Below are 18,072 nucleotides of genomic sequence, written 5' to 3'. Positions count from 1 at the left end.
ATTTCCCATCAACCCTCAGCGGCGGCCATCTTGGATATCTGATCAGACATCTAATGAGCGCTCAGCCCATCTTCCACCCAGGATGGTGGCCATCTTGGTTAACTCAGAACAATAAAAACAACACTCTCCTAATGTTGAACATCCAAACTATTAAATATAATCCTCCAAAATTCAGAATTTGAACTTTAAGTGTACTTTTTTCTCACTTTTTGAAATTTTGTGATATTTTACAAAATTCAAAAAAATGTTGTTTTTTTCACTTTAATGACTACAGGTATTTGTCCGATTCAGGCCGATTTAGCGTTTAACCGTTCATCTTGACCCTGCCTATGACCTCAGAGTGTCATTTACCCTTAATGCATCTAATTTGCATAAGTAATAGCCCCCTAAAACTCGCGAAAAATCAGATTTTTGATGTTTCCTCTTGTGATATCTCCATTTGCGTCCGACCTAAACTTATCGTTCCAACTTTAGGTGTTTCCCATTATGGGTTAGATTGCCAAGAACACCCTCGCACGAAACATTTCAAGTTTTCCCCATTTTGTACCCATAATTCCTCAGTTAACTGTTCTCGCCAAAACATTGTAACCTTCTGTCTTCGCCATTCTTCATCCGATTCCCACCGTTCCAACTTTAATCGATTCCATTCATCCCCGCCAATTCATTGGTGTATTCATTTACCTCTTACCAGAATTCAAAGTTTTAACACAATTCCACACACTGTACCTTTAATGAACCAATTCATTTTCAATGAGGTCATTCATTGTGTGGGCGTTTGGCCTTTGGTGACTAATGTTCAGGTCGACAAAGTACTCCATTTCCCATGGGGTCGTCAAGCGGCCATCCTGGACACTTGCCCACATACACTGAGACTCCATTTCCCATCAACCCTCAGGGGCGGCCATCTTGGATATCTGATCAGACATCTCATTCAGTTTTTCCCTTCTATCTTTGCCTGTCTTAGTCCATTTCCGACTGTTCCAATTTTAATCGATTCCCCAGATGCCCGCCATTCCATTTTTACCCACAAATCAAAAATTACCCACAATTCCACTTATTCAGTTTTTCCCTTCTATCTTTGCCATTCTTCATCCGATTCCTACCGTTCCAACTTTAAACGATTCTTCTAAGTTCTGCCATTTCATGGTGATATCCATTTTCTTCTTCCCAGAATTAAAAAATTACCCACAATTCCACTTTTTCTGTTTTTCCTCTATATCTTTGCCATTCTTCATCCGATTCCTACCGTTCCCACTTTAAACGATTCCCTCAAGTCCTGCCATTTCTAGGTTATATCCATTTACTTCTTCCCAGTATTAAAAAATTACCCACAATTCCACTTTTTTAGTTTTTCACTTATATCTTTTCCATTCTTCATCCGATTCCAACCGTTCCAACTTAAATCGATTCCCCCAAGTCCCGCCATTCCATGGTGGTATCCGCTTTTTTCCCCCAGATTTTAAAATTTACCCACAATTCCACTTTTTCAGTTTTTCCCTTATATCTTTGCCATTCTTCATCCGATTTCGACCGTTCCTACTTTAATCAATTGCCCCAATTCCTTCCATTCCACATCATTCAACACCTATCCTTTCAGGTGTTTCACCTTCACACGCAATTTCTTCAGGAATTGCACATATTCTAGTTATTATTATTCTGCCGTTTTTTGGGACATTTCATCTCTTTCCCAGTTTATCCGATTCACGCCGTTCCAATTTCATCTTATTCCACTTATTCCCATTCGGGGCGCGTGTATTTTTATAATTCCAATTATTCATAGATTTCCCACAATTCCCTGTTTTCCGCGCCAAAAAACCCATTGACTTACATTGGGTGATTTTTCATTTCATTATTACATCTTTCACATTTTATATTTTCAAAATTTAACTCATTCAGCTTGCCTTAGGGATCATTCCCATCATTCCAGTAGTTCATAGTTTCCAATAATTTCCCATAATTCCATATTTTTCCCACCTTCAATAATTCATAATTCATTTCCAATGGGAGGGCTTCCCATTCATTCTTAAAGGGACAATTAACATTTCACATTTTGATGTTTCCCATTTCATATTCATAACATTTAACTCATTCATTCCACTTCATGGCTCATTCCCAACAATTCAATAAATCACATTTATTAATATATTCCCATAATTCCATATTTTTCACCTATAACAATTTGTTATTCATTCCCAAAGGCAGATTTTACTTTTCCTATTTGAAGCTTCCTCATTTTGCATTCAAATCATTCAGCTAATTCATTTTACATTGTCATAATTACACATATTCACACATACCAGTAATTCATAACAATATTAAAATTTTTTCCCATGATTCCCCATTCCCATTTTCCTCACCAAAACTTTGTAACCTTCTATCTTGGCCATTCCTGCTCCGATTCCCACCGTTCCAACTTTAATCGATTCCCCCAATTTCCGCCATTCCATGGTGGTATCCATTTTTCTTTTCCCAGGAATCAAAAATTACCCACAATTCCACTTTTTCACTATTTCCCTTATATCTTGGCCATTCCTGCTCCGATTCCCACCGTTTCAACTTTAATCGATTCCCCTGATGCCCGCCATTTTCCTCTTCCCAGAGTTTAAAGTTTTCCCACAACTCCACATACTGTACCTTCAATGAACCAATTCATTTTCAATTAGGTCATTAATTGTGTGGGCGTTTGGCCTTCGTGGACTATTGTTTAGGTAGACAAAGGACGCCATTTCCCATGGGGTCGTCAGGTGGCCATCTTGGACACTTGACTACATACACTGAGACTCCATTTCCCATCAACCCTCAGGGGCGGCCATCTTGGATATCATATCAGATCAGACAGCTCATGAGGGTTCAGCTCAACTTCCACCCAGGATGGCGGCCATCTTGGTTAACTCAGAACAATAAAATCAACACTCTCCAAATGTTGAACATCCAAACTATTAAATATAATCCCCCAAAATTTAGAATATGTTGTTTGAGTGTACTTTTTTCTTATTTTTTTAAATTTTGTGATATTTTACAAAATTCAAAAAATTGTTAGTTTTTTCACTTTAATTACTACAGGTGTTTGTCCCATTCAGTCTGATTCAGCCTTTAACCATTCAGGTTGACCCTGCCTATGACCTCAGAGTGTCATTTCCCCACAATGCATCTGTTTTGCATAAGTAATAGCCCCCTAAAACTCGTGAAAAATCTGATTTTTTATGTTTCCTCTTGTGATATCTCCATTTGCGTCCAACCTATTCTTATCGTTTCAACTTTAAGTGTTTCCCATTATGGGTTGGATATCCAAGAACACCCTTGCCCCAAAAATTTCAAGTTTTCCCTGTTTTTTTTTTTACCCATAATTCCTCAGTTAATTGTTCTCGCCAAAACATTGTAACCTTCTGTCTTCGCCATTCTTCATCCGATTCCCACCATTCCAACTTTAATCGATTCCATTCATCCCCGCCAATTCATTGGTGTATTCATTTACCTTTTACCAGGAATAAAAATTTTCCCACAATTCCACACACTGTGCCTATAATGAACCAATTCATTTTCAATGAGGTCATTCATTGTGTGGGCCTTTGGCCTTCGTGGACTACTGTTTAGGTAGACAAAGTACTCCGTTTCCTATGGGGTCTTCACTTGGCCATCTTGGACACTTGACTACCGAAGGAATCTAGAAAAAGCTTCTTGCCTTAAACTAGTTCCTAGCGTGTTCGTTTTTGTTGAAAGATCGCCCATCCCACAACATAATGAAACAATTGATTTAATCCAGACAGAGTGGGAAAGTACATGAGGCCTCGGGCCAGTCCTGCCATGGGTCGGAGCAGAAAATGGCAACGTTTCACCTTCAACATTCAGTTCTTATACCCTTTTGGGGCATCTAGTCCCACTGTGGAATGCAAGTGTGTGTGTGTGTGTGTGCGTGCACGTGCGTGCGTGCGTGTCGGTGTGTGCGTGCGTGGGGGTCTGTTTGCGTGGGGATGGTGTCTTCAAAAGTCTTTGTTCTGCCGGCCATTCTTTGAAGCGGGAGGAAGTCTGAGCACCATAAACTCTGACTGATATCTTCTCTTGAAGGCCCCACCTTGCCTTTTTCCCATGATGGAATGTTGGTCGGGGGATGTCATCTGTTCCTTTTGGAGGTGCCGACTTGTCTTTATTTCTCCTGGGCCAAGAGTATATCTGCTTTATACTGACATTACGTCGTCTCAATCTTTATTTGAATTACTCAGTTCCATGTACACACTATTTTACTGATATATTGAATTTGAAAAATATGAATTTCCTTCACAACATACCCTGAGACTCCCTTTCTCATCAACCCTCAGGGGTGGCCATCTTGGATATCTGATCAGACATCTCATTCAGTTCTTTCCTTCTATCTTTGCCAGTCTTCATCCGATTCCGACCGTTCCAATTTTAATCGATTCCCCCGATGCCCGCTATTCCATTTTTACCCACAAATCAAAAATTACCCACAATTCCACTTTATCAGTTTTTCCCTTATGTCTTTGTCATCCTTCATCCGATTCCTACCGTTCCAAATTTACTTGATTCCCCCAAGTCCCGCCATTCCATGATGGTATCCACTTTCTCCTTCCCAGAATTAAAAAATTACCCACAATTAAATTTTTTCAGTTTTTCCCTTATATCTTTGCTTCCTTGTCCAATTACCACCGTTCCAACTTTAATCGATTCCCCCGATAACTGCCATTCCATTTTTACTCACAAATAAAACATTACCCACAATTCCACTTTTTCAGTGTTTCCCTTATATCTTTGCCATCCTTCATCCGATTCCTACCGTTCCAACTTTAATCGATTCCCCCAAGTCCCGGCATTCCATGGTGGTATCCATTTTCTTCCCAGAATTCAAAATTTTCCCACAATTTCACTTTTTCATTTTTTAACTGAAATTTTATAAAAATTTTTGAAATAATTTTAACAATTAACTGAGGAATTATGGGTAAAAAAAATTGGAAAAACTTGAAATTGTTGGTGTGAGGGTGTTCTTGGCAATCTAACTCATAATGGGAAACACCTAAAGTTGGAACGATAAGTTTAGGTCGGACGCAAATGGAGATATCACAAGAGGAAACATAAAAAATCTGATTTTTCGCGAGTTTTAGGGGGCTATTACTTATGCAAAAAAGATGCTTTATGGGTAAATGACACCCGGAGGTCATTGGCAGGGTCAAGATGAACGGTTAAAAGCTGAATCGGACTCAATCGGACAAACACCTGTAGTCATTAAGTGAAAAAAACAACAATTCTTTGAATTTTATAGAATATCACAAAATTTCAAAAAGGAAGAAAAAAAGTGCACTCAAACAACAAATTCTGAAATTTGGGGGATTATATTTAATAGATTGGATGTTCAACATTTGGAGAGTGTTGATTTTATTGTTCTGAGTTAACCAAGATGGCTGCCATCCTGGGTGGAAGTTGAGCTGAACCCTCAAGAGCTTTCTGATCAGATATCCAAGATGGCCGCCCCTGAGGGTTGATGGGAAATGGAGTCTCAGTGTATGTAGCCAAGTGTCCAAGATGGCCACCTGACGACCCCATGGGAAATGGAGTACTTTGTCTACCTAAACAGTAGTCCACGAAGGCCAAACGCCAACACAATGAATGACCTCATTGAAAATGAATTGGTTCATTAAAGGTACAGTGTGTGAAATTGTGGGAATATTTTGAATTCTGGGAAGAGGAAAATGGATACACGAATGGAATGGCGGGCATCAGGGGAATCGATTAAAGTTGGAATGGTGGAAATCGGAGAAGGAATGGCAAAGATATAAGGGAAAAACTGAAAAAGTGGAATTGTGGGTAATTTTTTATTTCTGGGAAAAGGAAAATGGATACCACCATGGAATGGCAGGATTTGGGGGAATCGATTAAAGTTAGAATGGTGAGAATCGGAGCAAGAATGGGCAAGATAGAAGGTTACAAAAATTTTGGTGAGGAAAATGTGAATGAGGAATTATGGGTAAATTTATTAATATTGTTATGAATTAGTGGTACGTGTGAATATGTGTAATGAAGACAATGTGAAATGAAATAGCTCAATGATTTGAATGCAAAATAAGGAAGCTTCAAAGAGGAAAAGAAAAATCTGCCTTTGGGAATGAATAACAAATTGTAATAGTTGAAAAATATGGAATTATGGGAATTATTAATAATTGTGAATTATTGGATCGATGGGAATGAGCCATAAGGGGGAATGAAAGAGTTAAATGTTATGAATATGAAATGGGAAACATGAAAATGTGAAATGTTAATTGTCCCATTGAGAATGAATGGGAAGCCCTCCCATTGGAAATGCATTATGAAATATTGAAGGTGGGAAAAATATGGAATTATGGGAAATTATTGGAAACTATGAATTACTGGAATGATGGGAATGATCCCTAAGGCAAGCTGAATGAGTTAAATTTTGAAAATATGAAATGTGAAAGATGTAATAATGAAATGAAAAATCACCCAATGTAAGTCAATGGGTTTTTTGGCGCGGAAAACAGGGAATTGTGGGAAATCTATGAATAATTGGAATTATAAAAATACACGCGCACCGAATGGGAATAAGTGGAATAAGATGAAATTGGAACGGCGTGAATCGGATAAACTGGGAAAGAGATGAAATGTACAATGTAAGTAAGTCAATGGCATTTTTGGCGCGGAAAACAGGGAATTGTGGGAAATCTATGAATAATTGGGGAAATGGAGTAAGAGGTGCAATAATCTGACGAAGGCTACAGAGGGACGGTGGCTTAAAAACATGAAAAGTAATTTCATAAAACACACTACAACTGGACAGGGACAGGAGGCAGGGGAACCGGATTGGCTAACACGTGAAGAGCAGGGACACACGGACAACAGGTGGAGGAGATAAAACTAACGAGACTGAGAAAAAGGCAGACGCAGGGAAACCAACACGAATTAGCCAGACGAAATTAACCACTAACTACTTAAACTACATCCAAAAACCCGAAAAACCCAGACAGAACGTGACAGACTCTGATGATTCATCGGCATGTCCATTGTTCAAGTGCTGGAGTGCCCATTGCAGAAACTGGACATTCCTAAAAGGGTCAATGATCTTGACGGGCGTCCCTGGCAGTGGTGAAGCACCAGACTTGTATGGTTTCTCTACGTGTGTCTGAGAATCACAGGGACCTTATTCAGCTATTCGCCCTGCCTTCGCGATGCGCTCCCGTGGTCCTAGGGTTACCATGGCTGGAACTGCACAATCCAGATATTAATTGGACCGAATCCGTCATTAGCAGCTGAAGCCCATTTTTCCACGTGCAGTGCCTTCGAGCAGCGGAATATTACATCTCATGTTCCGAGGTTAATTCACCACAAAAGGGATTTATTTGCAAACCAAAGAATGTAGCATGAAGGGAGGAATGTCACTGATGTGTTTGGGGATTTTGGAGTCTCTAACTCAACCAACAGCAGAGCTATTGATCAATATATGGGTAAATATTGATCAATAATCATAAATAAAATCCTTAAAATTAGGCAGAGGGATTTATTTGAAAACCAGAGGATGTAGCATACGATGAGGGATGTCACTGATGTGTGTGGTGATGTTGGAGTCTCTAACCCAACCAACAGCAAAGCTATTGATCAATATATGGGTAAATATTGATCAATAATGATAAAAAATTCCTTAAAATTAGGCAAAGGGATTTATTTGAAAACCAGAGAAAGTAGTATGAAGGGAAGGACGTCGCTGATGTGTGTGGTGATTTTGGAGACTTTAACCCAACAAACAGCCGAGCTATTGATCAATATATGTGTAAATATTGATCAATAATCATGAAAAAAACCCTTAAAATTAGGCAGAGGGAATAATTTGAAAACCAGAGAATGCAGCCTAAGGGGAGGTATGCCACTTTTGTGTGTGGTGATTTTGGAGTCTCTAACTCAACCAACAGCAGAGCTATTGATCAATATATTGGTAAATTATGGTCAATATGCATTTAAAAAAAATCCTTAAAATTAGATAAAGGAATTTATTAGAAAACCAGCAGTTGTAGCATAATTGGGAGTACTTCATTGATGGTTGTAGTTGTCAAGTTCTGTCTGGGGTTTTCGGGTTTAGTTTAAGTAGTTCCTGGTTCATTTCGTCATTCATTCGTGTTGTTTTTTCCTGCGTCTGCCCTTTTCTCAGTCTCGTTAGTTTTATCTCGTCCATCTGTTGTCCGTGTGCCCCTGCTGCTCTCGTTTTAGCCTATCCGGTTCCCCTGCCTCCTGTCCCCGTCCAGCTGTAGTGTGTTTTCAGTAATTAGTCTTCATGTATTTAATCCACCGTCCCTCTGTTGCTTTTGTCGGATTATTGTAACTATCGTCGATTCGTGTTCCTTGTCCCGCTGTGCTCGCCCTCCACTCTTCCCCATCGTCCGAGTTAGTCTCGTGAGTTATTCCGTTCCGCATTTATTTTGCTACTTTGTCTAGTTTTTGTCTTCTGCTTTTCCTGCCTTGTTTTATTATTAAAAGTGCATTTTTGTTTAAGCACACCCTCTCCGTCCTCCTGCGTTTTTTGAGTCCCTTTCCCTCCTCCGCCTCACGTCACCATGCCCCGACGTGACAGTAGTGATTTAGGAGTGTTTACCCCAACTCAAAAAGGGGAGCCAGTGATTCATTTTGAGGGTATAAATGATTAACAAGCATTTAAAATAAATCCCCAAAATTTATCAAAATAATTTATTTAAAAAACGAGTGTTGTAGTGTGATCATGAAAATGTCATGAATGTGCCCAGTGATTTTGGACTCCTTATATTAAACAATTTTGGAGCTATAGATGAATATTCAGTTTATTAATGATTTTTAAGAACAAAACTTGTCCAAAATTAAACAAACGCTTTTTTTTTATCCAAAAGCACTGTCCCAATATGATTATGTTAATGTCTTTGATGTGTTCATATTTAAAAATGGAATTCATATTTACAAATTGTGGCGTTATTGTGTTTTTTTTTCCCTCCTTGTCTAGTAATTTGCAGACGGTTCCTTGCGCCAGCCTCTGCTGCTCATAGAGATCAATTGCGTCTTTTCACCGAAAGAAACGGTTTAAATATTTTACAAATGTCTTTTTTTGACATTGTAGCTGGTAGTCCGTGTTATGAAGGAGGGATAATATGGCGTTGTTTTTGTGCCACTATTACGAGCGCGCGAAAAAAAAATTTGAACGGAGAAAATCAAACTGAGCGAGCGAAAACAGATTTTGAGAGCAAGAAAAAAACTATTGAGCGCGTAATGATAAGAGTTTGAGCGCGTGCCGAAGGAGTTTGAACACAGAAAAAGAAATTGCTCGCTCAAAATTCCTTTTTGCTCGCTCGGGATAGCCCTCTCTCGCTCAACATCTCGCTCTCGCTCGCGATACTCCTCCCTCCCTCGCTCAACATCGCGTTTGCTCAACATCGAGCTCTCGCTCGCTCAAGTCGTCCTCTGCGCTCGCTCAATTCTGCCCACGCGTTACGTTTGTGCCACAAAACCAGCCAATCAGAGCTTGTAAAAGTACATCGATTGACAGCTTGATATCCAATGAGATTGCTTGGACACTATCCGTTGACGCACTCTCTTTTGCCCTGTGTTCACCTGAAAAGGGCAAACGAGAGTGCGTCAATACGGACTTGGGCTGGAGAATTACTTTTAATATTATTATTATTACTGTTTCCTTGTTCCGAGTGAACACAACAAGCAATCTAATTGGATACCTAGCTGTCAATCTATGTGCTTTTACAAGCTCTGATTGGCTGGTTTTGTGGCACAAACGTAACGCGTGAGCAGAACTGAGCGAGCGCAGAGGACGACTCGAGCGAGCGAGAGCTCGATGTTGAGCAAACGCGATGTTGAGCGAGGGAGGGAGGAGTATCGCGAACGAGAGCGAGATGTTGAGCGCGAGAATGCTATTGCGAGCGAGCAAAAAGGAATTTGGAGCCAGAAACTTTTTTTCTGCGCTCAAAATCTGTTTTCGCTCGCTCAGTTTTATTTTCAATGCTCAAAATTTTTTTCCACACAAATATAACGCCATAGGATAAAGGCAACGTTTGCGTTTCGACGACGTTTTGTCTGAGAGGTATTGATCGCGAAAGTCCGAATCTGCCAATATCTTGCCAACTTTACTTAAGTGATGTCTCACTGGATCCAATGGAACAGCTAGTGACGTCACCCTTACGAATAAATGCTCAAAAGGCTTGCCATAGCCGTGCGCTCGCGGCAACAAGTGTCTCGATACGTTGTTCTGATCCCGTGCCCCATTTGGTGGAAAAATCACATGCCCGCGGAAATGAAGCGTGGTGACATCCTTTTTTTGTTTTGTTTTTATTGAATAATATAATCATACAAAGAGTCTGCACAATACAACATCACTGAACGAACATTGTACAAAGAGTATAAAAAAGTATAGAAAAGTAAAGAATAAAAAGAATAAAATAAGAAAATTATAAACGCTAGGGGGGGATAAAAAAAATAATAAAAATGTTTAATACAGAGCAAGCAGTTACAGTTTTAATTGCTTTTCGTTTCAAGGAGCGCTGAATAGAATAATGAGTAAACTCTTTCTTAAAAACAATAAAGCATGGCTCTTTGCCTGTAAATTTACATTTATGAATTTGAAACTTAGCCAAAATAATAATGAGATTAATTATATGTATATGAATGCTTTTCTGTGCAATATACTGCAAGAAACCAAATAAAACATTCGTCCAATACAAACAAAAGTCAATCATAACATTTTCAGTAATAAAAGAGCAGAGGTTTTGCCAGAAAATGTTCACAAATGGACAGTGCCAAGATAAATGTACAACAGTTTCTGGGCATTCAGAACAGAAACTACAAGTAACATCTATGTCTCTTTTGAATCTTGTTTTGATATAATTTTTGGCAGGGTAAAATCTATGAAGGAGTTTGAATGATATTTCTTTTACTTTATTAGTCATCAAATAGTGATTAGGTAATAGTCAGCCCCTCTTCCATTCCAAAACACCCACCTATCGATTCCAGAATGAATTCACATATGGCAATGAAATAACATCTTTTTGGAATAAAGGTCTTATAGATCTGTTGTTATTACCAGAATGATTACAAAAACAGGCCTTGCCTATAAGAGTGTCTACTGGAGATAACAAGGGCAGATGTTGACCAATAAGTGTCACGTTCTGCCTGAGTTACATTCTGCTATGGGTTTTGTTGTCGAGATTTTGGGTTGTTTCTTTAGCCATTTAATGTGTGTAGTTTCTTCCCCGCGTCTGCCTCACCTCTCTGTCCATTAGTTTTATCTTGTCCACCTGTCGCCTGTGCGTTCCTGCCCTTGCGTGTCACCCAATCAGCTTCCCCTGCCTCTTGTCTCTCCCAGCTGTTTCGCGTTGTCTTGTAGTAGCCTCGTGTATTTAAGTTGCAGCCTTTTCAATGTTAGTCGTCGGATTATTGTACCTCTCGTCAATTCGTGTTCCCGGTGCCTCTGTACTCGCCCTCCATTCTTCCCCGTCGTCCCAATTTAGTATTGTGAGTTATATTTCGTTCCTCATTTATTTTGCTACTTTGTCAAGTTTTTGTCTACTGCTTTTCCTGCCTTGTTTTATTATTAAAAGAGCATTTTTGGTTGAGCAAACCCTCTCCGTCCTCCTGCGTTTTTGAGTCCCTTTCCCTCCACTGCCTCAGGTCGCCATGCCATGACGTGACATTAAGTCTTGGCTGAGATTTAAATAACATACAAATTCCAGAAGGTATAGCACCAAAGCCCTTTGCATAATCACCAGGAGTTACAGGGATGTTGTATACTGCCAGACATTCTTCTTAACGAAAAAGAAGACCATTCCTGTTAAATAGCTGGTCTACCCGTATAATGTTCAATCAAAATTCGATGAAGAGAGTTTTGTGTTTATATAAAATGTCCTTGTTATTCCAACTAAAATAGTTATAAGGTGAAAAATTGTGCTTGTAAATGAGGGAGCATGATAGAAAAGCTTGACGGTGAAAGGCAGACACTTTTACAGGAATTTTGTCAATATTAAAGTTACAAACAAAAAAAAAGTTTAGATTACCCATCTTAGACATTAAATGAAAAGGTATACTATCCCAAATGGAGGTTGGGTTTCTGAAAAATTGTTTCTGCCAATTTATATTAAAGGTGTTATTTAGAGTGCAAAACTCCAAACAATTATAAGCCCACCATTATAATAAGAGTTCAGCAGAACAGATTTCTTTACGTGGTGTATCTTATTTTTCCATATAAAACTGAACATCATTTTAGCAGCCTCCTTTATTAATTTGTTGTGAGATGGAGAGCCAAAGCCGCATAAGTCAGTCGGGATATACCCTCTGCCTTGGTGAGTAATACTCTTCCTCTTAATGAGAGGTCCCTTAGAAGTCAGATGTTCAATTTTGTTTTAGTTTTTTGTAGGATAGGACTAAAGTTAGTGAGAGTCTCCTTTGTTGATCTTTAGCGATAAATATTCCTTGATACAGAACTTCCTTTTTTATTGGAATACCATAAAGGGCAGATTCATGATTCAAATGGCCATGAGTTCACACTTTTTTACATTTAAATATAGACCAGAAGCCTTTGAAAACTCCTTAACTATTTAAAAGGCAGTAGGAATTTGATTTTCATCTTGCAAGAATAACGTGGTGGCATCAGCCAGCTGAGTTATGATCAGTTCTTTATGAATAATAGGAATACCTTTCAGAGTACTAGATTTAACATGATGCGCCAGAAGGTGAGCAACTAACAGGAAGACATACGCGGAGGTGGGGAAACCCTGCCTAATTCCTCCAGACAAATTAAATCTAGGGGATGTACCACCCATCAGTTTAATAGAACTGTTACCTGTATAAAGAGTTTTAAGCATGGTGACATCCCACGCGTGTCGGCCGTGACCATTGACGTGTCAATCAGGAGGGAAGGGGTTGAGTCAGTTAGTTTGGTTCAGTCAAACTCAGAATGCTTATAAAAAAGGGAAACATCCCTCAAAATGTTGTGGGTTGTGAGGAGGAGAGCTTTTGCACCCATTACGTCATATTTAGGAGAGTGAGGTTAAGTTAGAGCATATTACACTTTAGATCAATTGCAATGCAATTATAATAATCCACACACACACACACACACACACGCACGCACACACAAACATTTATATATACAGTATATTCATAACGACTCATACAAGTTAGTTTTTGTCCGTCAGTTTGTGTATTTGTTTGTTTGTGTGAGAGTAATAAGTGTTAGAGTGATTGTGTGGCTGTAGAGAGTGAGGCAAAATAGGGAGAGGATAGAGGGAAGGCCAACTAATAGAGCCAGGTCATATGTGTTGGAGCACTTTGACCTTATTGCACCAAAACTGATCAAGTGTCACATCTGTGCTCAAGAGTTGGCATTCACTAATAACACATCCTCAATGTTAAGGCACTTGTGCGCTAAACACTCTGAAACAACACCCAATCCAGCTGTTCCCGCTGCTTCTAGAGTAAGTACACAAGGTAGGCCTTTGGCAACTGTTTGTAACAACTATTTATAGTCAAAAGATAAGACAAAGCTTAAAATATTAAATATACATTTAAGAAGTTATGTGGAAATAACTATTTACATTTGGTCACATGCTTTAAAGGACGACAGGCTGAGCTGGATGAGGCCTTGGTGGATGTGATTTTGCAGGACTGCCAGCCATTTTCTGTGGTTGAGGATAAAGGGTTTAGAGCATTTGTACACAAGTTGGACCCAACATATGCTCTCCCCAAAGACAGGCACTGCGAGGCATAGTGGATCAAAAATATCAAGAGGCCAAAGACAAAACCAGAGCAGAACTGGAGAAAACTGTGGCAGTCACCTTGACTGCATACATGTGGACATCTGTCAACAAGGATGCCTCCCTTGGAATCACATGCCATTACAACGATGAAAAATAGCAACTGTAATCTATCCTGTTAGGTGTCACAAAATTCCCCCAATTACACACAGCAGAAAACCTAAAGAATGCCAAAGAACACCTAATTGATGAATGGGGACTAACTAACAAAATCCACTGTCTTGTCACTGACAACGCTGCAAATATGGTGGCTTGTGCTAAATTGCTTAAAGTATGCAACATTTAATGTTCTGCCCATAGTTTCAATATAGTGGCAAAGAAGGCACTTGAGGAAACACCGGAACTGTAGGAGATCCGCTTGAGAGCAAGAAAGGGCCAAAAAGAAACTAATTGAAGTCCAGTTACAATTAGACAGACCACACCATTAACTAATTCAAGAAGTTGACACAAGGTGGAATTCCACTTTTCATATGTTTCAACGATTACTTGAGCAGCGTGAGCCAGTGGGAGCAGCCCTGGCAGCCTTAACCACAAATGTGCTACCACTGAACTGTGCCGAGTACGAGGCAGTGGCAGAATGTCTTGAAGTTCTGGCATCACCTTCAGTGAAGAAGAGGGTGTCTGCTTCCAAAGTAATTCCATTAGTTAGAATGTTTCATCATAAAATTACTGAAAAATCGACGTCATTACACCACCCAAGTCCAAAACAGCTGAGCCAGAGCCTGCTGCAGTTTTTATTGGCTGGATGCAATGTAGAAATCTAGGTCCTGGCCGTGGCCGCTATTTTGGACCCAAGATTCAAAACCCTACCCTTTGGGAACCAGACAAAAGCACAAAAGGTTGTTTCTCTAAAACATTCTCTGAATGTGCAGGAGTTACCTTTAACACCAAAATATGAACAATTGATTGAATCTGTTTATGTCCTGGTGTCATGCAGGTGCAACACAGAGTGTCCATAACGTGACAGCTGACGCAACGGTCGAGGTGCAGCGGTAGAAGTCTGAGCCTTACCTCTCCAGAAGAGAGGACCCATTGAAATATTGGAACTCCAGGGCAGCCATTTATCCTAATCTTTCAGAGTTGTCAAAGATTCATTTGCATATGCCTGCCACCACAGTGCCATGTGAGAGAATATTCTCAAAAGCTGGAGGTCATAAGGAAGAAGAGGAACTGGTTAAAACCAAACGCTGCTGAAATGACTTTGTTTTTAAATAAAAATGTCTGAAACACCCAATTTCCCATCCCAGTATCACTAGCATTCTATACACCTACCATCATGAGGTCCCCAATTGCGCAAGAATTTCCGTTTTTCATTGAAAAGTAACACAAGAGCTCATTATTATTATTATTATTATTATTATTATTATTGGTGTTGTTTTTTTTTTTTTTATAAATCTGGGGGGAAATAAAACCCACATGTTGGACCAGGAGTTGTACCTGCAACTGCTTGTACTTTAGGCATGCTTGGTAACCACTGTACCATCCACAGGTTGAAGTGATTAGGTGACGCTTTGCCCTTTGTAAATGAAAATGTAATATATTTGATATAATAATGAAGTTTTACCCAAGCAAATTTTCCACAAATGACAGTTGATGATCCCCGCCCATGCATCGTTGGACTTCAAGTAATGTTAGGAATGTGTGATGCGCGCGGTACTGTATATTGAGGCGGATAGGGAACGCAAGCAGTGGGCGCGGGTGTGCGTCCGTCGTTGCGGATGCGCAACGGAGGGGAGCGTGACAGATGTTGTGGAATCGCCCTGTTAGTGTTATGAATAACCTTCGAACCCGAGCAAATTCAGGACCACAGCCAACCACATGAAGAAGTGGATTGACAATGAAAGTTTATTAACTGAAAACACGCCAGGCGTGGAAACAAACACAGTCCCACAAGGTAAAGTATCAAATCAAAGTCACAATGTACAAACCCAAAGATTCTCGACGAAGAAGAACACTGGATGAGAAAGCTGAAGATATGGCGAGGGTGCTTGGAGTGTGGCAAAGCAATAACCCCACAACAAGCTTTCCTGCGTCGGCCGGTTATAAAGCCTTCCTGGTGGACTGTGGAGTCAGCCTAAAAGGCATCCTTTATGACAAGAGGACTGAGAATTCATCCTCAACAAAAAGCACAACTTAAAAGCAGAAAACACAACAATCACAACTTAAAATCAGAAAACACAACAGTTAGAAGATAATGTAGTGTACACATTTCTTGCTGTTACTTTTTGCTTGAAAACTCTGCCCGAAAATTAGGTTGCAATCGGTTACTGTTATTATTCTTATGTTTTGAAATCATGCACGTCTGGACACCTTTTATTTCTGCACTACGACAATTCTAATAGATGTCAGCAATTGTCTCAATGACGGATGAAAGGAAATTTGAGGACGTTTGAATCTTGTTATAATATTTTATTTCCAGTTATTATCCCCATTCTAATCGAAATTTATTTCAGCTATGTATGTATGTATGTATTGTATGATGAATGTGACGTTTAATAGAAAGAAAATATTGAAGGTTAGGACGTGGAGAAAAACATGAAAAGTAAAAAATCAAATCAAATAAATAAATAAATAAATACATTTATTTGGCAATGTTGGGGGAAGTGATTTATAGTGGTTCACGTCACTCAGCCCAGCATAAACAAACAACTCATGTCGGCATTTTAATACAGTGCTTTTGGTTTAATTTATAATTTGAAGCGATAACCACCAAGGGGCGGTATACACACACAGTTGTTTTTCTTTTTCACCCTTGCAATCTGTACTTGGTTTTAGTATACATGTTTAGTGATTTTCAACATGCATGTAATTTTCTAACATGCACCCCCTATTTACTCATCTCTAGTCAGAATTCACTAATCTTTGCCAACAGTTTAATAGTATGTATAGGTATGAATTAAAATTGACGTGAATGCAAGACGATTGGGACCCTGTCAAATTGCTTCCCCAGCCATACTACAGCTCATATCAAAGATTGTACATAAATATAACGGTTGCTATCTTTTCAGTAGTTGACGAATGAAAAGTATTACAAGTATTACATTTGCGCAAGCAAATCTGTAGCAGAGGGTGGTCTAGTGCAGTGGTCCCCAACCACCGGTCCGTGGATCAACTGGTACCGGGCCGCGTGGGCTGCACACGAAATAATGTTTTGGAGATGATTTAGTTTAAAAGTTCATACGTGTGTGCTTGATCTTTGTTTTTGTTTTTTTTTTTGGTGCCGCCTCAGACCGCTGTTGATATTCCATACATAGTGAGAAGGATGATGTGTTTTTTAGAGCAGCCAGCAACCCCCCCCTCCCCCTCAGTCCGCAATATAAATCTAAGGCGTTGACCGGTTCGTGGTGATAAAGAGGTTGGGGACCACTGATCTAGTGAGTAACTTCAATGGTGGTGCGGCATTTATTAATTTGTCAGCTCTGGTTCAAATCCCGCTCGCAACTTTTATTTTTATTCGTTTTAGATTTTTACAATGCTTACATTTTCCTGCAAATAATTAGAAGTTGAAAAGGAATTGCTTTGTTTCATGTGTTTATTGATGAACAGCACAGTTAGACAGTTAATCAATCTTTTCTGTGGTGTAACTGCTGTCAAAAAGAAGTATGTGTGTTTCACCATTTGTATCCATTGCCGTCAAAAATACATATTCGTGTTTCACCGTTAGTACCCGTGTTTGAGTACGACTCTCGCAAGACATGACTTCACGTCTTTGTGTGAATCTCTCCTTTGGATTCACGAGTCTGATGCTTTGCATGGATGTATCTAAGCCTTTGGGTTTGAGTTGAATATGCAAATTGAAATGACTTCATGCCAAGTTACCAGGCAAAGTCAGTTGCGCCATCCACGCGTCAAGACGCATACATCTTTTTACAGCGATCTTACTCCATACATCAAAAGCTGATTCTTTGCAATGTGAATGTCCAAAATATTTGTAAATTATTTTTTGAAATTGGACTGACAGGCTGATGACCTGTGACTCCAAAACCATATATTGTTTGAAAATCATTAATATGAATTACAAATTGGATAGGTATTAATTGCCCAGTAACCACAACAATAAATAAATAAGTAAATAAATATTAAAAAAAACAACTTTATTTGTAATCAATTAATCTTTATTTCGTAAAAGGATTCCACTTCAGTGTTCATGTGTTCATCAAACACAAAAACGTCTTTTTGACGGTGGCGGTTGTGAATGGTGAAACACGCATACGTCTTTTTGACAGCTATGTTTCCCTGCCCAAGAATCTGCAACAGGACAACAATACATGGACAG

This window comes from Hippichthys cyanospilos, chromosome 9, assembly GCF_059441005.1.
Source record: "Hippichthys cyanospilos isolate Australia breed blue-spotted pipefish chromosome 9, RoL_Hcya_1.0, whole genome shotgun sequence".
Classification (NCBI taxonomy): Eukaryota; Metazoa; Chordata; class Actinopteri; order Syngnathiformes; family Syngnathidae; genus Hippichthys; species Hippichthys cyanospilos.
The sequence above is the reverse complement of the archived record's forward strand: the minus strand, read 5'-3'. Positions refer to the sequence as shown.